Source organism: Bos indicus, chromosome 7 (genome assembly GCF_029378745.1).
Source record: "Bos indicus isolate NIAB-ARS_2022 breed Sahiwal x Tharparkar chromosome 7, NIAB-ARS_B.indTharparkar_mat_pri_1.0, whole genome shotgun sequence".
Taxonomy (NCBI): domain Eukaryota; kingdom Metazoa; phylum Chordata; class Mammalia; order Artiodactyla; family Bovidae; genus Bos; species Bos indicus.
Genome location: NC_091766.1, coordinates 50538328 through 50559492, shown reverse-complemented (window position 1 = coordinate 50559492; position 21165 = coordinate 50538328). Strand labels below are relative to the sequence as shown.

Sequence of the window (21165 nt, the reverse complement as noted above, 5' to 3'; positions counted from 1 at the left end):
TAGAAGCCCCCCTGAGGCACAGGTCTACATGGGGTTTGGAGCCAGGGTTCCCCTCCCACTCTGCAGCCTCAAGCTAGGAGACCTCAGACAAATGGCTTGACCTTGCTGAGCCCACTCTCTGATCTGTGAAATGCCCACCATGATAGCCCCACCCCGACCAGGGTCCTAGACAGGATGAATGTGAGGTTCTCAGTGCAGGGCCAACATGCATAGGTGCTCAATAAATGAGCGCTGTGTGGTTATTTTTACGGTCATCCTCAGGCAACACCAGAATGAGTGAAAGCACTGCTTGAGCCAAGAATGTTGGGTAACCCAGGCTGTGGCCCCAGTTCCGCCACTGTTTGAGTCTGAGCCAATCTCTTATGTCTCAAGTTTCCCCAGGCTCAAGCAGAGCATCCCCTGTCCTGCCCTCTTACCTGCAGGAACCCGGGGAGGTACACATACGAAAGGGGTCTGAGGGCTACAGCGAGGGCAGTACTCTGCCATGCTTTTCTGGCCACAGGAAGAGCCCACTTCTACTTCTTACCAACCTTTCCTATTTCCTTGTCCCCTTCCCACCCTAGCCTGGCCTGCTCCATGTCCACGCTTCTTCAAGCTCCCACAGTCCCAACAGCCCTTCCATAGGTGTATTCCAAGCCCCTCACTACCCTGCAAAGGCCACATTAGCCACCTGGAAATCCCTGAGTCTAACTTGTGGCTTTGCTATCTGTTGGGGGTTAGGGGATAGAAAAAAAATCTGGGAACCATGGTTGGCTCTCTGTGTATCTAACCCCAGGAGTGTGCACCTAAGGATTCCAGGTTCCTCTGTCCTGGGTCCCATCCATTCCCAACCATTCCCCTCCCAGTGATCCCAAGCTCAGCTTCCTCAATCCCACACTCCATCATTCCCATCTAAGAACAGCCCTAGAGAAGGCTAAATCCACGACATTCTAATTAAGGAGTCTTTGGTGTGGGGTACCACTCCCAGAAAAATGCCAGCTTTGGTGGAGCCAAGAGGTGGAGAGGAGGGCTGGACTCACCTGGAGATCCAAATGAGGCATGGTGCGAACCACACCCCACCATCTACTTTAGGTCTTGCAGTTTTAAGACAGAGATAAGGGTCATACCCATTTTACAGGTGGCTAAAGTGAAGTCAGAGAGGTCGGCAAACCAGGTCATGATTACACAGCAGGCAGTGACCAAACCTGGTGTGGAGCCCAGGCCTGTGCAATTCTAGAGCTGATGGCTCGGGGACAGCCAGTTCTCCTGACTGGCCACTGCTGTTTGTTTTCTTCAGGTTGCCTGGTCCTCTCTTCTCCCCAGCCACTGTCCAGGCCGTTATGGGGGAGACCTATGTGGCCAGGAGGTGGGAGCCAACATGGGCCAGAGTTCACCTGCCCCTTGACTTCTGCTAGGCTGTCTCAATCCTGTGGGACCAGAACGAGCTGCCCTCTGAGCGTTAGGAGACTGTATCCAAAGTCCTTCATGAGCAATGAAGTCATCCTCATTGGACTCAATTCTCTCATCTGAAAAAGGATACCTTTTTTGTGTGTGAAATATAGGTTATGCCCCCAGTTCTGCTCACTCAGGGAAGGCAAGCGCCAGCCCCAATGGGCAGCAGAAGCACAGAGGCTCCCCGAGGGCATCCCCCTAACCCAGCAGCCCAGCCCTTCCTTGTATTCAGGCCACGGACTAAAAATCAGGGGCTAAGTCTGAATTCTGAGTCTTAGGGTGCTGGCTGCAAGGCAGGAGGCCAGGGTGACCAGGGAGGGTGGACTAACAGACTCCTGAGGGCACTCAGCCCACTAGATCAAGGGAGTCTCATTCCTCCCCAGTCTCTGGCACCCCGCAATCTCTCAAGGACCCTGCTCCCCGAGTGGGGGGAGCAGCTGGCCACTTGGCACTCCCAGGAAAATCGATTCTCCGTGGCTTTCCTTCTTCAGCCTTTCCTCTACTGAGCTACGCCCCCCCCCCCCCCCCACCCCTGCCCCATCCCTTCCCCATCAACCCGCAACTGGCTCTGCCTGGGCTAGAGTTCCCCATACTGGAGGGCAAGTGAGTTTAACACTTCCATGCCTGTGACTGGGGCCTCCTTCCCCAGGGGTGGGGAAACATCTCCCCTCCTGTGCCCACCCTGCAGAATTCAGCTGACTCTACACGGCCGAGGGTGGGTCTCCTTTGTGTGAGCCTACACGGGCCTTTCAGTGAATGGAGCCCCAACCTTGTTGGGAGCGAGCCTGTGCACACCAGGCTCCATGGGGTCAGTGCCCTGTGCCCAGCTCTTCGCACCATCTGGGTGAGAGCTGTGGCCGGAGAACAACGGCCTGAGCCTGTGACAGGATGGAGCACATATACCAGCGCCTTACTGGAGTCGTGTATGGGGTCCATGTGTGACTGTTTGTCCATCCGTCTGTGTGTTTGTGTCAGCATGTGTCGTGTGTGTGTGCCAGAGGCTGGGGCTGTGAGTGTGACAGCGAGTGTCCACAACGACTGTGACTGGGCCCTGCCCGTGAGTGTCAGCAATGTGTGCTGAGTGACTGTTTGTCCCAAGCGTGTGCCCCTGGGTGTGCCGCGTGGGATGTGCGTGAGTACGCGCTGCCTGCCAGGCCGCAGGGCCTCGTGGGGCTGCTGGGGATGGGGTGACTCACATCTCCTGAGCTCATCCCGCCGCCAGCCCGCCCAGCTCACCCTGCTCTGCTGGGCTCATGGCCGCCAGCGCTGGGGGCTGGGGGGTGGGAGGGAGGCAGGCGCGGGCAGACGCGGCAGGGAGGCCGCTTGATAAATAACCTGCTGCTTCCCCAGGCCTCTGAGAAGGGGAGGCTGCATGGTGGGGAGCAGTGGGGAGCAGGAGGGAGGCAGTCCTGGCCCCCAAGCTCCGGCGACCCTGGCCCCCACAGCCCAGGCTACGACTCCGGTTCCTGTTTCATCGAAACCTGAGCTGGGAAAAGCCTATCGGGTCATCTTGCCTGTCCCGCCGGCCGCCAGGCCCAGGCAAGCTGCCCCTCAGGGGACAAGCCCGCAGCCTGGCCGCCCAGCCAGTGGGTGGGTGGGTGGGGGGAGGATATTTCTGTCCAGACTAAATGGAGCTCGAGGCCTCTGTCTGCACCCCCCCCCAACAGCTGCTCCCAGGGGCCCCCTGGCTCTGCAGGACTGAACTAAATATAGCCCCCCACCTCAGCAAACCCCCAATGTTCACCTCTTCCCATTGACCCCACCCACATGAGGGTAGGGGGAAAGCTGGAGAACCTGCTGTGTGAGCCTAGGCCAGTGCATCCCTCTCTCTGGGCTCTCAGCTATGAAACATTAAGTATTACTCAGCTCTAGGCCCTGACCTGCCTAATAGGCCTTATCGGAGAGAAGATGCAAGTGACTAAATTGGGGTCTTTGTCCAGGGAGGTAAGGGCTGAAGTCCCCTCCTTCAAAATGACTCCAGCCTGCTTCAGCAAAAGAATACCAGGGGAAGCTCTCGCCAGCATCCCCAAGTACCTTTAGGCTTATAAACATGGTCCCCTTCATCCTGCTTGTTCTTTGCCCAGGCTGGGTAATACCAGGCTCCTCCAATCTGCCCCAGCCGGACCCTGGCCAGGAAACAAGTTGTGCCAGGCTTGGGGAGGGGGGAGACGCGGGAGCATGACAGCTGCTATTTCCTGGAGGCCACAGTTGGGCACAACCCGGATTCCTGCCCGGCTCCACACTCCACCGGACAGCCTCTCCCAGGCTCTGGCCTTCAGCAGGGCACCCCTTCCCCAGTGTCAGCCCCATCATCAGCCAGGGTCCCACCCAGTCCCTCTTGTCCCCTGCACTGGTACAGACAGGAAGGAGGTGCCGGATGCACCTTCTGGCCTGGGCTGGGAGAACGGTGGTCTCTGCAGGGTTCAACAGGCGGGGGAGGCAGCCCCAGCTTCCCCCCTCCTGCCTGCCTGCCCACCCGGCTGCTTCCCCCAGCCCCACACACACCGAATTCCCTACATGCCTGTCTGTCTCTGACAGCTCGCGCAAATACTTGGCTGCGCGGGCACCCGCTGTTCTGAGCCCGCTGCGCCTCCTCCCCTGCCTTCCCCGGGGGGCTCTGCAGACACAGCCAGGGACGGGAGGGGGGCCAGAGCAAGAAGCTTGGTGGGCAGTAGGGGGAGTGAAGGCAGGAGGAATCGGTCTCAGCGCCCATCCCCAGGCCTGGGGGAACTAAGGGATTTGGGAGGCCACCGTGAACCAACCCTAACTGGGCGGCAGCTGCTGACACCCCCGCTGCCCCCCGGAACCTCCCAGGAGGACCTTCCGGAGGCCTCCCACTCGTCTCAGCCGATGAAACAGCATCTGCCACCCCCGCGGCGGCAGCTCAGGACAGGGCGGAGGGCACCGCAAGGCCCCTGGGGAAGGCTTTGAAATCTGGACTATGGCCCAGCCCCTCCTGAGAGCCTCGGCCCCCCACCACAGGCCCAGCCCTGGAGCGTGGGGCGGCTGCGTTCCAGCCCTCCTGCAGTGTGAGGGGTACACTCGCCCAGCTGCCAGGCCTGGGACGTCTCCATTGGACTGGCTGGGGGCCTTGTTTGCCCCCAACTCTCCTCCTTCCTGCTTGCCTCACCTCCCTCCCCGGGGACCAGTGGAGGAAACACTTCCTGAGAACAGCTGGGATTTTCCGCTGGACACTGGCCTTGCCGGTCAGACCCTTATCTGCACCCCCCAACCTCATTCCTTCTCCTAGAGTCACCCCTTCAGCCAAATCATACTCCCACCCAACCGCCAAGGACACCCCTACTCTCCCTACCATCCTCCCACTTGCCTCAGCGTCCCCAGTACCCAGCACATGTCCAGGCACTGAGTAGACAATGAATGAATGGCCGGCCACATGGAATGACATGCTCCATTTTGCAGATGGGTATACTGAGATCAGGAGCGAGCCCAGCTCCCATCCAGGCTCTTCCTGAATGGCAAGAATAGCCCTGGCGGCAGGGCCCTTCTCTATTGTTTCCCACCTGGTACACTTTCTACCCCAGGAACCAATGCAGCCCTCCCAAGCTTCTCAGGCATCAGGGTGACTCCAAACAGAACTTCTCAGTGCTCTGGGGCCAAATGCCCAGCTGACTATTCAGGACCACTGACCCAACTCTCCCAAAGCATTAGGGTGGGCTTTAAAAGAATTGCAACTGTACTGTCTTTGTGACTAGACTGTGGGGTGAAGCCTCCTCTCCCCATTGCACAGATGGGGCTGCAGAGGCCCCCAGGGGAGGGGGGAGCTGCAGGCGGCCGTGAATCAGAGGGGGAGCTGGGAAGCCGCCCGGCCCTGCCGGCTGTCGCTGGAAGCAACAGCCTGCATTTCCTCCTCACACTGGTGCCTGGGGAAGCGTGGGCAGCGGGCGGGCGGGCACTGCCGTGAGGACCCCTCCCGTGCCTGTAGGCTAGCTTCGTCCCCTCACTGCCTGCCTGGGCCCACACAGTCCACTCCCCGTGCTGGCGTGATTTATTTCCAGAGAGGGGCAGACCAGAGGCAGAACTGGGTTTCATGTCACTGGCGGGCACCACAGGGAAGCCCCTCCTCTCAGATTCTCAATGTTCCTAGCATCGAACAAGATTGAAACATGACCATTCACGCTTCCTTCCAGCAGTAAAGCCCACGGTTCTGTGATTCTAGACTCTCAATGCGACAAGAATCCTGACAAGAATCCCTCAGCTCCAAGCATTCTATGATTCTAGACTCCTGTGACTTAAGATTCCAGGCCATTGAGACTGGACACCGCCAGAAGAAAGAGGGGCCAAGTCCACTCCTACCTGCTGCTGGGGGCCCAGCTAAGCAATTTTCTATCGAGCTTTGGGGGAGGTGGGTCAGGCAGGAAAGGAGCTGGGCTCTCCCGTCGGGGTCACCAGGAACTGGACGTGAGGCTGTGGGGCAGGGCAGGGGGTTATGGGGATCAAGCTGGTCTAGTCCTGGAGGACAGGCCACCACCTTGTGGCAAACACAGCCACGGACGCTGCAGCCGTCAGGAGGCCCAGACCTCGCCAGGATGCAAGCAGGTAGGTGGGGCTTTGTCAGCTTGTGCCCCCACCCTGGAGCTCAGAGGGAAGAGGGGTGTCAGGTCAGGGCTGGTCTCCCTGCTTCTCAGGTTCCAAGCCAAGCTCCACGCTTCATCTTCCAGTCTTCACCACCCACTGCTTCCTCCTTCCCACCACAGTCCCTCACCTCTCAGGCTCCCAGGCCAGCCCCAGCCCAGGCCAGCTGGCAGCCAGCCAGCCGGGGCAAGGTTCCCAAGCCCATTTGATAGATGGAAAAACTGAGGTGGCGGGGGAGAAGACGACATGACCTGCCCCAAGGGCTCAGCCTTGGCAGCCTACTGGTCTCTGGATGCATCTCTCAGTCCTGCCCCTCAACCTTGCTTCCTAGAATCCTCTGCAGGGCCAGTGGGTCTCCCCTGAACAGTCTCCTCACCAACATAAGTACATCTCCCCCATCCTGGTGTCCCTTGACAACACTCAATTCCACAGCCAATCACCTGCTCATTCATTAATTCATTCTTTCATTCACCCAACTAGCCAATAAGCCCATCTTCCCACAAATGCCAGGTCCCTTGCCAGGGGTCTGGGGGACTCAAGAAGCAAAGAGAGCAAGGCCTGTACCCTGCAGGCATTGACGGAGTGCCTGCAGTGTGCTAGGCAGTATGGACTGCCATGCACAGCCCAACCCTGCCTGTCCTTGTGGTGTTCATAGCCCATCAAGGGCTCTGCCAGGACCCAATCCCACTTGCAGGAGTGGCAAGTCCCAAATGCTCCAGCCTCAGTTTCCTCATCTGTATATGGGGAAGCTAATGGCACCCACATCATTGGCCTACTGTGAGGAATGAACAAAGTGAAGGCTAGAAAGCTGTCCACACAGTACCTGCCCTCAGTCAGGGGCTGGGACGGTTTAGCCGTTGTCATCACCATTGTTAAGACCTACTATGATTATTATAGTAATAACTGGGAGACAGCGAGTGATTAGAGCAGCTAAAGCTCTTCAAACACTTAGCTGGTGCCAGACACTGAGGGGACAGGAAGGAATCACTGCCACATCCCGTTGCAAGGCTGGCAAGGAGCAAGCCCAGTAACCTCCCATTAGCATCTGATGATCAAGGGACTCGATGGTTAGAAGCATGGCCCTGCCTCCACGGAAGATCTACTCCAACATGTGTTCATGGGTGCCGCACATGTATATGCAAGCTTTTAACCATGCACATGAATACATGTCTACACAGGAAAGCTGGGAGGGCCGGCAGGTGAGGTGGGAAGCAAAACAGCAGTGAAGGGAACACAACTGCTGACGCTGGCTCAGGCCTCCCACCCTAGCCCACTCCACCCTGGCCAGTGATCACAGCAGAGCTGAGGGAACTGTGGCAAGAGCAAGGACCAGGCCAGTGAGGAGAGGCCCGAAAAGATGCTTTGCATAGTTCTGGCCACCAGATTACAGGCCTAGGCTAGGCCCCTAGGTGGGGGTATGGGGGCTGCCAGGTGCCTGCAGTCCCACATGGGTCAGGCCACTGCGCCTGCACTTTATGCCTGTCCCGGCATGGCGCATGAGCATTCCTGCTGGCAGACCGGCCAAGTCTGAGGAGGTCAGGGGAAGTCACGGTGAAGGGAGGGAACAGTGGGCCCAAGGGCCATGTGGGGTCTGCCGGACAGGGGAGGGTGGGCACAGGGCTCCCCCTGGGCCACCGGGCAGGCCTGGCTCTGCCTTGCTGGGGCCAGCAGCTGGAGGGAAGTAAATATAGCGCGGGGCGTCCCGGCCACATTCCTGGGAGGCCAGTGCGGCCCGCCTGCCCGCTGCTCTAGGCAGAGTGCAGCAGCCAGGGCCCAGAACTGCCCCTGCCCTCTTCCCAAACAAACAGAAAAATAAATAAAACCAGCTCTCACGGCCAGCACAGCTTGGGGGATGGGGGCAGGAAGGGGTGGACAGGGTTGGGGGGGCAGCCAGGCGTACCAGTTGCCGCTGTTTCTGTCCTGCTGGGGAGGAGGAGGCCAACAAAAAGAGAAAAATGGAGGGAAAGGGCAGAGGGACAGCCAGAGATGTGAGAGAGGGGGAGAGGACACGCAGGAGAGACCAAGTTTTGACAGAGGTGTGTGGGGGGGCAGGTTAAGAGTGATATGGATGGTATCAGGGCTGGGGAGGAGGCACAGGCAGCCCTGAGGTCAGTAATTCAGCAATTCAGTGACAGGGATACCCCGGGGGGGCAGCAGGCAGACAAAGGGGGGCCTGTGGGCTGGGGCAGGGGGCTGGCTCCAAAGGCCATGAAATATTGAAGACCTTAGGCCAATGAGTGACAGAGGTCATAGAAATAAGGAGACTAGCCAGGGAGATACAGGAACCCTGGAGCAGACCACCCCCCCAGCCCCGGACCCAGTCCCCCTCCACCACCTCCTGAGCCCAGCCAGCCTCCCCCAGCTCTCCTCCGCCGTGGCTGCTTTCTGTCTTTCCATCCAGACGGAGGATGGACTGAGGGTGGGAGGGGCCCGGGGGATTAGTGAGGGCAGGGGACCTTTGCCGTTCTCTCTTCCCTCTGGCTGATCTGTGCACAGCCGGCCCTCCAGAGCTGCCAGCCACCCTAGTCAGAAGGCCAGGAGGCCCGTCAGCACAGCCACTGCCACAGGCACCTCCTGGGGAAGGAGGGGGTAGACATCCAGCTTCCTCTTCACAGAAAAAAAAAAAAAACAGCCACACCACCACTTTCCACAGAGACCAGCGGGAGAGACGGCCATGCCTCACAGCTCAGCTGAGCCAGCCAGTCAACGGTCGAGCAAGCCAGCAGGTCATCCCCCAGCCCTCCCACCGCCGCCCCCTCCCCAGGCTCCACCATCAACTTCATGACCTTGGCCAGTCCCCCTGTCCCCGAGCCTGTGCCTTCACCAGCCCCACCCCACCACAGGTTTGGTGTGAGGAAAAGAAATAAGAGTACAAGTAACACCTTGAAAACCTGCAGGGGGGCTAGGGCCAAGGATGCAGGTAATCCTGTGAGGTCAGGCCCATCGTGGGTCCCATCTCACAGATGGGGAAGAGAAACCCAGACAGCCAGAGTGACGTACCCAAGGTCACACACCTGGCAACTAGCAGAATAAAGACAGAAACGCTAACCATGAGCCATGTGGGGGACAGGAAGTCCTCATCACCATAAAAGCCAACTTTGATTGAATGCTGACTATGGGCTAGCCACTGATGGTGGGCACTGCACAGCCATCCCTGTGTCCGTGTGAAAGTAGCCTTGTGAGGCAGGCATTCTTACACTCCCATTTCAGGGATAAGGAAACTGAGGATCACAGAACATACATGGACCAAAGGTCATACATATATCCAGCTTGGCAGTGACATGGCCAGGATTTGAAGCCAGGTCTGACTCCTGAGCCAGTGGTCAAATATACCTGTTTGGGTGAGGTCAAGGCTGGGAGTTATAAGGGGCCAGTAGCGGGGGAGCTCAGTGATCCTATTGGTACCTGGAACAGCCACCAGGAAAAGGTCAAAAACAAAGTCACAACTGCTAGACCACCAAGGGGTGGTCGGCAACTCCTCTGGGAATAAGGAGATGGGCAGAGCCTGTGGGGACACTGTTTAGGGGCTTGGCCAGAATGATCCTGGTCTACTCAGAGCCCAGGCACCAGATAGCACAAGCCCCTGCCCCTAGCATAGGGCTACTGAGGCCGGTCTATAAACAGTCAGCAAAGCCCCCAGGGCTGCAACCAGCACCCGAGGGTCGGTGTGCCAGGAACTAATCACACTCCACCTCCAGAGCCCCCAGTGCAGGCGGAAGAGGGGGCAAGATCCCCTCCCTCCCTCCCAGGCCCTGTGAGCCCAGAGGGAGGCCAGCATCAGAGGCAGGAAATGAAGAAGAATTTGCGATCTAATTGAGCTGGCGGGGGATTAGGCGGCAGAATGCAATTACAGGGGCTGGAGCAGGGCCAGGGGCACTGACACCCTGAGATGTGGCCTGGCCCAGGTGACTGGGCCGAGCCAGTCTCTGGCCAGAGACACCCTTTGGGGAGTGGGGTGGGGAGAGGGAGACAGGTAGGCAAAGACTGGGGCCAGAGCACTCTTCAGCACACACAGGATTGCAGGTTCCAGCTCCATGAAATACCCAAATCAAGTTTTCCTGAGAATTCTTCCCCAGGGAACAGCCCTATGCACTCTCTCACGGGGAGCAGGCAGAGAGGAACACACGTTCTCACAGGCTCCACTCATGCATATACACACACATGTGTTCATGCTCCCAGGAAAGACCCACAGATCCATGTCCACTTGCATGGGGACAGGCTCCCAACCTGCAGACACACAGCAATGGCCCTTTGTTGCCAGTGGCTCCACCAAAGAGGGGAAGAACACAAAACAAAACAAAAAAATACACCCATGACCTTAAAATCCTTTTATTCCCGTAATCACAGGCTGCCATTGCCGTGGATACGCGCTGTCACCCCGGCCCCAGCCTGTCTCCCTCCATGGCTTCCAAACTCCCAGCAGGCAGGCAGACGGGGAGGCTGCCCAGTTACTGCTGGGGAGGGCAGGGGAGGAGAAGGACCGGGTGGGAGAGGTTCAACACCACACACGTTCACAGACTCAGGGCCTCAACTAGGGAGGGAGAGACTCAGAAAAACAGATGGGCAGACAGAGATACAGAAAGAGCAAGAACACAGACACCAGCTACCAAAGACACAGACCACTGTCAGCATAGCTCAGATATGCCCACTCCCAGAGTTACACACTCTTTCCCAATTCAGTACCACTCAAGGAGTGATACAGTCCCAAATTTACAAGCGTATACAAAACACACAGATATACACAAATCCTGAACACACCCTCTCCAAAATTCTAGGCCCACACAACTCAGAATATACACATTCCTAGATTTACAGAGACAGACCCAACTTTCAGATACAGATTCTCAGGCTCACAACACACAGGTATATATATATGCGATGCAGACACAACTCTTAGATCCATAAACACATGTCCTGATTCAAATATACACAGGCTCAAACTCCCAACACCCCAAGATAAACAGACACACATTCAATACACATAGTCACAGATATATCCATCTTGAGTCATTAGCACACACACTGCCCAGATTCCCACATCCCATACCAACAGACTAGACCTACACAGCCTCACTGAACAGCTGACACTGCCTTTGGCTTTAGGGGGTAGGTAGAATGGTTGGAGATTCCTGGGTCCTTGAGGGGGCAGTCCTTTCTCATTGCCTGCAGCCTGGGAGGTGGGCTCAAAGTTGGGGGGAATAAAGGGGGAAGTAAGAGAAAGAAAAAAAAAAAAAAAACTTGAGTGGGATATTCTTGTTGGGCAGTAGCGCGTGAGTAACTGGGGAGGCTTTTTGTGGTCTGGTGAGTTTCAGCTATGAGTGAGAGTTTAACTATTAATACACTTAATCAAGGGCACTTCACACACACACACACACACACACACACACGCACACCCTACAACCATATACAGAGGCTAGGATGGGACCAGGTGGTGGGGGGGTAAGACAGAGAGAGCCTCAGATAAAAAAGGGGAAAGCTCCATTCAGGGGCCCAGGGGGGTGAGGGTAAAGTCAATGATTCATTTCTGCAAGCCCAGAGGGTGGGGATTGACACATAGTAGGTGCTCAATAAATATACAGTGGGCCAATGAATGAAGAACTGAACCACATATAAAGGGTGGCAATAATAACAACAGTAATGATAAGTGAGCCCCGCCTCATCCTTGGCCAATTGAGACATGCTTCAGAACACCAAGCTGGGGAACTGGCTTTGACTTCATGGTCACCCCAAAAGACATGGGATCTAAGAAAGTAGGCCAGAGTCTGGCTCATCAGCATCCCAGCATCCCTCCACCCTATCCTTTACCCTGGAAAGTCAGCTGACCCCGGCCCAGCCTACACCCCTCCCTCCCAGAGAGACCCCCCCCCAATCTCCATTCTACTGTCCCATGAATAAGTAGGTGAGGTCCTAAAGAAAGCAGGGTATTTAATTCCCATAGACTTGTTTCTTTATCCAGATGGAACCTGCACCCCGCCCCCAACCCTATGAGCCTCAGCTTCTCATTTGCCAAATGGGTAGAAGCTGAAAAGAGGCAAGAGTTGGGGGTCACAGTAGGAACCCATGGAACACAGGCTTAATCTGGCCTGGGCCCTGGATGCAGAATCCTTCCCTTCCCCCACCCAGCCCAGCCCTGCCGGGTGGACATTCCAGGCCTCACGTGATAAAGACGAGGCCGCTGGCCCACGGGTAAGTCAACAGGCTCTGTCGGGGGAGAGATAGGAGGCCCCGGCCAGGGTCACCTGCTGAGCCGGGAAAACAGCCGGGCCCAAATACACACATAAATAAGGCGCCAATGGACAGCCAGTCAGCCAAGGGTCTGTCTTCTGCAGAGGAACCTCTGCCCCCCACCTTGGAAAGGGAGGTGGCATGGGAGAGGGAGGCTCAAGTCTAGCTCTTGCTTCCCTGGGAGAGCCCCAGGTTCCTGCCAAGATTGGAGGGGGGGGAGGGGTGGGCTTCTACCAACGGCCCCAGGCCTAACTGAGAACTCACGAGGCCAACCTCCCTCAGCTGTTCCCACCCCTTCCCAGGGCAAAAATCACCCCCTCTCCCTCCTCCCCAAGGAGAGAGGACAATTTCCGTTCTGGGAATGGGGTGACAGCTGCAGAGCGGGCCACTATCCGCCCCTCCCCGCCCGACCCCGCCAGCTCTTGCTTGAGTCTCATCCAGGGAAACTGCTAAATCAACACTACGCAGTAGTAGGTAGCGCTGGCCTCAGTCTCCCCGCATCGCTCTCAAAAAGGCGTTTGGGAGGCGGCTTCGGGTCTCAGTCCCTGGTTTCCTAAGACGGTAGGCACCTAGGGTACGGGATTGGGGGGGGGAGGTCTTTCGGGAGGGGGATTAGGGCAAGCTTCGGCCAGCACGCCACCTAAAACCGTCTAATTGAAATGCTCTCACTTGCATGAAGAGCCTTCCCCCGGCCCCCGCCTCCCGCCCCCGCGGGCCGGGGCAGCTGAGGTGGCGCCGGGCGTTCAAATAGCGCTCCAAACAAGTCCGCAGCGACCGCGCACGCAGCCCCCGCCAGGCGGCCCCAGCGGAAAACTTGAAAGGGACTCTGTTTGCCGGCCGCCCTGGGGCGGCTCCGGCGGGGGCGAGGGCCGAACGAACGCACACGCCCCCTCCCCAGCGCTTCCTGCGCAAACGCGGGGAGGCGGGGGTGGGTGGGGGGCAGCCGGCCCACCACAAAACCTCGGCTCGGAACAGCGGCTGCGGCGCAGGGAAAGGCGGAGGTCAAGAGGCTGGCTCGCCAGAACCCCCCGCCCCCCGCTTCAGCCCCTTCTATCCGAAGACGCGACTCTCAGACCACCCAGGGTCCAGGGGGCAAAGTAGGGCGCGGCTGCCAACCCTTCAGACTGCCATCGCAGGAGACAACAGGGAGCAGGTCTTCCCGGAAGAGTCCCTACAGAACCCCCAAATCTGCTGGTTCCTCCTTGCAGCCCGTGGCACCAGCCCAACTCCGCGCACCCCTTCCGATTCCTGAGGGGGGGCACCAAAAAGCGATTTTGCTCCCTCATTGGGCGCTTCAGCTCTTCTGACAGGTCCCGGGAGGCGGCCCCCCGTTTAAAAACCGGGGTCACTCACTTTCTGTGGATCCTACAAATAAACAAAGCCAGGCGCACCCCGCGCTCCCCGCCGGAAAGCAGCCCATTACGGGCGAGGACAACTTCCCCCAGCAAGAAAATTAACACATTCTTCTCGCGGCGGTTCGGCCCCTCGCTCTGGGGAAGCAAAGAGGGAGGGGGGCTCGGGGCCAAACTTCATGGGTAAATTTGGGGCCAGAGCAGCGAAGCAGGCGGCTGGGACACCCACCTCCCACAGCTCCTCAGCTAGAAGAACACCCCCATTTTCCCTCCCTGGCTTTGCATGCTGCTTGGCCACGCGGGGCTCGGGAGACAGGCTGAAAGACTCCCTAAGGCTAGGGAGGAAGGGAGAGAGAGGCCGCGGGGAGCAGTGGTGGTCAGGGGTGATACTTTGACGAAAAAAAAAAAAAAAAAGGTCAAACTTGATCTGCCCGCCAGACACCCCGCGGGCAGCGGGGGCGAGGAGCCTGAGGGGAAGTGTAGAAGTGGCCACCGCCCCCTCCAAAAGGAGGGGGAGACTCAGCCGCGCGTCGTCTAGGGCATTAAGAGCAGTGAGTGATGCCCCCAAAAGACAGGACTACGAATGGGGTCTGTTGGGGGGAGTGCGCGCCGGAGATCTCCAATCAGCCGCCCCCGCAGACGGAGCGCGAGCCCAGCGCCAAGAGGTAAAGACACGGGCTCCCGCCGCCCCTGTGCCCTCAAGCTCGAGTACTTGGGGAGGGGACAGTACCCCTCAAGGGAGAGCCCCGGCCCCAATCCAAGGCGCCCAAGCCGCCGTCCCCGACCCTAAAACCCCTCTTTTTGTCTGAACTCAGTGATCTGCGACCGAGCTGACTGCGGCTTGGGGAGGCTTGAGTATAGAAGAGGCCACTGAGCGTTCACTGGAGCTAGGGCTCCTAGCCCCCGGGGCTCCGAGGCTCAGATTACGGGCGCCCCCCGCCACACCCAAACACGGACCCCTCTTTTCCCGTCCCTGGCTCTCCGCACCTGAACTTCGGGGGAGCCCGCGCCGCCAAACTTTCCGCAGACTTGCAGCGAACTCCGGCCCCGGCCGCGCACCGGGCCCCGGGGGAGGAGAGGGAGGTAGGCGGGGAAGGGGAGGGGGCCGGCCTCCGGGGGGGCCGGGGGAGGGCCGTGGCCCGACACCTACCGGCTCTCAGAGTCGTCCAAGCCGCCACTGCCGCCGCCGCCGCGAGGCCGAGGGGGAGGGGCGGGGCGGGGAACTGCGCTCCGCTCTGGGCACCGCCACCGCGGTGCGCTCCGCTCCAGCCGCGCCGCCCGCCGTGCCCGGGTCCGGAGCCGGAGTCACGCCGCCGCGGCTGGCCGGAGGCGGGGAGGGGGGGGGAGCCTGCAGCACCTGCCCCTCCTCCCCCTCCCCGCGGCCCAAATTAAAAAACAACAAAAAGCAACTAATCACCCCCGAGCGTAGCGCGGAGCGACTGGCTGAGGGCGCAGCGTGAGGCGCCCGGACTCAGCAGGCGGCGCGCATGGCTGGGCGCAGGGCTGGGCAGGGCTGGGACGCGGGGCCCGGCTTCGGGGAACAAGGTTCGGCTGCTCTTCTCTCTCGGCTCGGGCGCCTGCTCTCGCCGCCGCCTCTGCTGCCGCCTCTACATCCCCGCTCAGGCTCCGCCGCCGCGCGCCCGCCCGGGCAGGAGCTCTGAACGCTGCCCGGGGGCTGCAGGCAAAACCCGGACCGGACTGCACGCTCCCTCCTCCTCTTCCCCCCCCCCCCCCCCCCCCCCCCCGCGCCACCTCGGCTCCCCTCCCTCCTCCCTCCGCCTCCCTCCCGACGCAGCTCTGGCCACTTGGACGCCGCAGGCTCTGAGGCCGGAGCTGCAGCCACTGCGCCTCTAGCTCCCCGCGCTCTGACGAGGTCGGCCAAGGCTCAGCTCTCCAGCGCGCCCGGTCTTCACCTCTTTTCCCGCAACTTTACAAAAAAATAAGAGGACCTCACCCGTTCTGTAAGGAGTGCATGGGCTTGAAGACGCACCTTACAGGGAAATCCGCCATCCCTCTGCCCTTTCTCGCCAGCCGGCGGCGATGCTTCAAGGACCAGTAGGGAGGGTTTGGCCGCGCCCCTCAGCTCAGGTGCGCGTGGGGCCGGGTACTCCTAGCCGAGCACTCTTGGAACTAGACGCATGTTCAAAGATTTCACTCTTCCCAGAGCGCTTTCCCATACTCAGTGGGCTCTAGTTCCCAGGGAGAAAGGGGGGCGGGGGGCAGACGTCCCTGTTCCCATTACACAGATGAGGAAACTGATTCGTGAAAGGACATTTTGTTTGCTACGCCGCCCCCAACCAGAACACTTGAGTCCTGAAGCTAAAGAGACCACATAGTGGTGTTCTGAGACGGTGGCCTGTGAACTCTGAGCCTGAAACAGTGCCTAGCACAGCGCCATGCTCAACAGACACTGGCTGAAAGAATAAAAACCCAGTGGATTCAGATTTGGACCCGCACATCCTCACCGTCATTCACTGGCCCCTCCATCTGCCCAGCTTGGGCTAATCCTAAAGCTGCATATGTCGACCTCTCACCACTTCAGAGACCCATAGCGCAAGCCCCGGGTCTTTCCCCAAGTGGAAAGTTTCTTCAGTTCTGTGGAATTCGTGGGGGTGGCTTTGTGCTTCCTGCGCCAGAGAAAACACAGCCCCCAAAGGAGAGACCCTAGCAGGAAAGGGGCAGGGCGGTTGGGGAAGTCTACCTAGGGTTAAATGTTACAGCCTGGGGCCTAGATAAGTGGGAGTTAACTGTGGCAGCCCAGGTGCCTCCAGTCACAGGAGCAGTCTTAGTGGAAGAAGTGGAAGCAGTTCCCACCTCACTGTCTCTTCTCCTCCTTGGTGTTGCTTGCCTGGGTGTTGCAGCGCCTGGGGCCTGGGTTTCACAGGAGCAGCCTGTGGATGCCCACCGTCCAAGCTTTCTAAATTTGGCTTTGGGACTTTGACCCAGCCAGGGGATAGGGGTGTGAGGGAGGTGTCAGAGGGCAGAGTTCATCTGGAATGTGTTGCCTGTCTACCTGCCCTGACCTCCAGGAGTGACTCTCTCGTGGACACCCCCTCCCTTCCTCAAATGCTGAGAAGTGTTCTCTCAACTGTGTGTCAAGGAATGGCTCCTAAGTGGGGCGGGGGAGGCTTTAGCCTCTCCTCTCCAGCAATGTTCCTCAAAGCCACCCCAAACATACCACATGAGGAAAGCAAGGTACTTGATCTGAGAACATAGTTTTAAGACAAATGAACACCTCTAGATTATCACCCCTAAACTGCTTAAAGACAGACATTCTGGCTGACCCTGAGTGTCAGGTACTGTGTTGGACACTCACTTGACTATATGAGGAAAAAGGAGGCAGCGTCACATGCCAAGATGACCAGAGATCTCCAAACACTTAGCCCACCACGATCTACCTTTTCTGAGGAAGCTCAGGCCCAGACTGTGAGGAGGGACTTGTTCCCCAGGAGTCAGCAGCAGGCCTCAGAGGATTAGGACCCAAGAAATGAAACTTCGTCCTCAGGGAACTGCAGCCTAGTGGGGGAGAATGTGGAATCAGGCCCTGCACACCTGAAAAAAGCTTCATGCTGAAATTCATGGGGTGTGGGGGACAGTACCTCCACCTTAGGGAATTACTACTAAATATCCACTTTTTCCCCAAGGACGTCTGCCCACCCTCCCCAACTTGGCAAAGGCCAAGGGGCTGCAGGCTGCAATGGAGATGAGTCAAGTAATCCCAATGGTGACTTTCTCAGGGATGGGTGTTTGCATATGTCTGGCCCAGTTTAGAGTCAATCTTGGAGTCTTCCCCTTCTCCTGGAAATTAAGTAGAGGGAGACCCAGATCCTCACCTCTCCACCCCAGATAGGAACCAGAGAGGAGACTGGCAGAACTGTCCACATGGAAAATGCAACATGAACAGGAAATGCCATGTGCAAGCCATCTGCATAGAACTGTAACCATAACGAGTGAAACAAGAGGGAGACACCCAGGAAGGATTGGGCAGGAGGTCTCTGGCCTTGGGGGTGACTATCCCCACTCTATGCCCCTTCCACAAGAAGTAAAGGGATCCTGGTTCACTATTCCTCCCAAAAAGTATTTGAATTTCACATTGCTATTCAATCAATCTAAGGATTTAGGAAGCAATTTCCATAAGTCTCCAGTACCTGTTGGGGAGAGAAGAGGCATGCAGCCACCTGCCCTGTCTTCTGGGTAGGATCCTGCTCTCCTGGTTCTGGTTAGAATATCCATAGCTGGCATTTACAAAGCCTTCACCTTGAACAGGGCATTAAACTAAACAGTTAAGGCACCTTATCTCATTTAATCCTTACATCATCCCCAGTAGTGGTAGCATTCCCAATTTTCAGATGAGGACACTGACATGAGACAGGCACCAAAGTTGTTTTCCTAACCCCTGAGATTTGTTGGCCTAGTGAAGCTTCTCTGTCTGGGATTCACCTTGGTCATCATCCTATAGTGACTCCTCAGAGCCCATCAGGCTCAGCTCAAGCTCCTGCCCCAGCTTGGTCTGGCTTCCTTAACTGGTCCTGTTCTTCCCTGCAGTTCCTAAGCCCTGCTGACCAACACCATTCAACACTGGTGGTTCTTTCAGATACCTCAAAACTTCCCTTCAAGTTTGCATGTCTTTGTACAAATTGTTCCCTCTGCCCAGAAGGGTCTTAATCAAGCTCACCTCCTGAAGTCCTCATTGAAGACCAAGAGCATGTTATCACTCTACTGGGAATCTTCTCTGACTTCTATTCCCTGCCTCAGTTTGGCTTCTCTCTACAGAGCCAGCACTAGCCTTTGTGCAAATCAGAAAAAGCTACCACTTTTTGGCAGGTATAGGTACCCCCATTTGGCAGCAGGTCATGAACTGTCTTCCAGTCTTCCTTGCTCCCTTTGCCAGCTGGCTTTTTTGTAGTGCATGTACTGAGCAATTGTAGTCTGTGGCCTGGCTTTGGGGCCCTACATCTGTCCCCTCCTATGGCCACAGTGACCACACTGCACAGAAATAGCTTTTATTTGCTCATTTGTCTCCTGTCCCCTCACTACTACCATCCACAAACATTTGTTGAGAGTAAGGGAGAGTCCCCTTCCTGCTTTGGGCCTGAAGCCTGGCACTAAGTAGGTACCAGTAACAAGGATTGTAGCCAACATTTTTCTGAGCATTTACTATGTGTCTTGTACCATACTAATTGCTTTCAGTGAATATGCTTAATCCTAGGACTCAGACAGCTGTTTAATGTTACAGAGTAGCAAAACCAGGATTTAAACCACTGCCTTGTAGGAGGGATCTACCTTTTCCATTAAGTGAAGTGGCTCAGGCGTGTCCAACTCTTTGCAACCCCATGGACTGTAGCCTACCACGCTTCTCCATGCATGGGATTTTCCAGGCAAGACTACTGGAGTGGGTTGCCATTTCCTTCTCCAGGGGATCTTCCCAACCCAGGGATTGAACCTGGGTCTCCCACATTGTAGGCAGACGCTTTACCGTCTGAGCCACCAGTCACCGATTAAACATCCAATGGCTTGGAATGGCTGTGTGGAGAGGAGTGTGGGAGTTAGGGTTTCCAATTTAGATGGTCAGTGCAGAGCCTGGCATACCCTTCTACTGAGGCGCCAGTTCCCTCATCTGTTACCACAGAAAATGAGGGCCAGGGCATTTGGAGTCTTGCTTCAGGGCAGGGTGCAGGATAGTCTTCAGTGGGGTCACACTGGTGGTTACACTTCACCCAGAGCAGGGCTGGGGGTGCAAACATGGCAGGGGAAGAGAGATGCCTGACTGCCTAGGCATAGGCCTAGGCCTCAGGGGTCTCAGGACTCACATACTGACCATTGGCCCTTAGGTACCACTGCTGTCCCCATGACCTCTGAAGGGACAAGAGAAGTGTGAAACTAGAAGGAAATTTCAGAAAAGCTAGGTCTGTTTCTTAGGAGGTCAGGGTCCAGTCCATCCCTAAGAAGTCAGTTTGGTGGCCCAGCCCGGCCCTGAGCTGTGCAAACAGAGTGGAAAAGACTAGTAGAAGGGTTACTCCTTCAGTCCCAGAACAAAATGACTCCGGGGTGAGGCTGGGAGGGAGCAGAGACCAGGCCAATACATGCACCTCACACACTTTGTAGTTCTGCTTGCCCAAGCACAGCTACACGTGTGCCACACACAACCAGAAGTAGCCCGATACTCTGCCAGACCCAGGGAAATAGGGAACTCAGCCAAATGTGACGAGGGGAGAGGGGCAGGGACAGTTGGGGGTGTCATGCCTGTGACAGTAACTCTCGACTTCTCTAGGCACAATCCTGGTTCAGCTGTCTTTCCTATGGGAAGTGGGAAGGGACTGGGTGCACTCAGAGGCCAAAGCTGTGTGGCTCCATGGCCCTCAGAATCATGGGGAGGGAGGGATCCTGAAGTAACAGAATGGGGCCTTGGGGGATGGGAGGACACAGCATCTCAAATCTGGAGACTGTAGACCAGAACAAAGGGTGAGGGTGTGTGTGCCCTGGGCATCCAGAAGCCAGCCTGGCCAGAAAGTGCTCTACCCAAGATCTACTGGCTCTGGTGGATGATAGGGAGAAAACTGGAGGTGGAAGAGGTGGGGCTCAGCCTCCCCTCACAGATCTAGCCCCAGAAGGCAGAGCATTGAGACTTTAAAACAGGACCCAGCCTCTTTCCCCAGACCAGACCTCATCTACCAAGCCCTACTTTGTTTTTCCAGAGAATGGGGTGCTCAGGCAATTGCCTGGGGGTAAGCCCCGGATGAACTGCTCTTTGAACTGGCGGGACTGGTTCTGTGTCTAGTCGCCTGGGCTGTCACGGGGTTGCTTGCTTGCCTTGCCTGGCCTGTGAGGAGGGAGGCCTCAGGAAGGGGCCCCTCGTAAATTGTTAACTCCCAGAGCAGCCTGTGCTGCCGTGTCCCCCAGCCCCACCCCCAGTTGTGACTCAGAAAGCCCACTGGAGGCCAGAGTAGGAGGTTAGAGGTCACAGCCAGAGGTCCCAGCACCTGGACAAATCCTTCCCCTGATTGGAGGGAGGTGGGGGGCGGGGAGTATATGGGGACATTGTCTATGGCAAAGGCCCTTCTAACTTCAGAGCTTCTCACCCTAGTTTGCCCTCCAGCCTTCCCACTGTAGCCCTGACCTTTGTCTCTCAGGAGAGTCAGAAACTCTGGGTGGGCCTCATGGGGCAGCCCCTGGGCAAGTCCCAACCCCACCAGACCCTTAATCTCAGGGAGATAACAATGCCAGTCCCACCACTTCAGCCCAAGGGGTGTCACTAGGACTAGATAATGAGTGGTTGGGGAAAAGAATTAGATACTGTTCAGAACTGGGATAGGACCCTCGGCATTGTTCCAACCCTGCTCCCTGGTGCTGGGGTTCCCTCAAGAGAAATAAAGGCTGCCTTTCTGAAGATATTATGCTAAACTCTTTATCTCCTTGGTAATTTATTTAGTCATCACATTCTCATTTTGCAAATAGGGAAACTGAGGCTCCCAGAGATGTGACTTACCAGGCTGTGACAGTTGTTCAGGAACGGGGCCAGGATTTGAACCTGTTGTGTACTCTCAAGCTGAACCCTTAAAGGGTT

At 57.2% G+C, this 21165-nt stretch overlaps 1 protein-coding gene across 3 annotated transcripts in view; it reads right to left on the bottom strand.

Annotated features, from left to right (window-relative positions):
• CXXC5 (CXXC finger protein 5) overlaps window positions 1-16537 on the bottom strand; it is a 35543-nt gene extending 19006 nt beyond the window's left edge. The window contains exon 1 of one of the 3 annotated variants that reach the window (XM_070793678.1): window positions 16416-16537. The gene's annotated coding sequence lies outside the window, so the exon portion shown is untranslated. Of the gene's footprint in view, window positions 1-14588; window positions 14710-14751; window positions 15273-16415 lie in introns of those variants that run through there. The other 2 variants (XM_070793677.1, XM_019965036.2) reach the window with 2 other exon arrangements.
• Between the last annotated feature and the right edge of the window lie 4628 nt (window positions 16538-21165).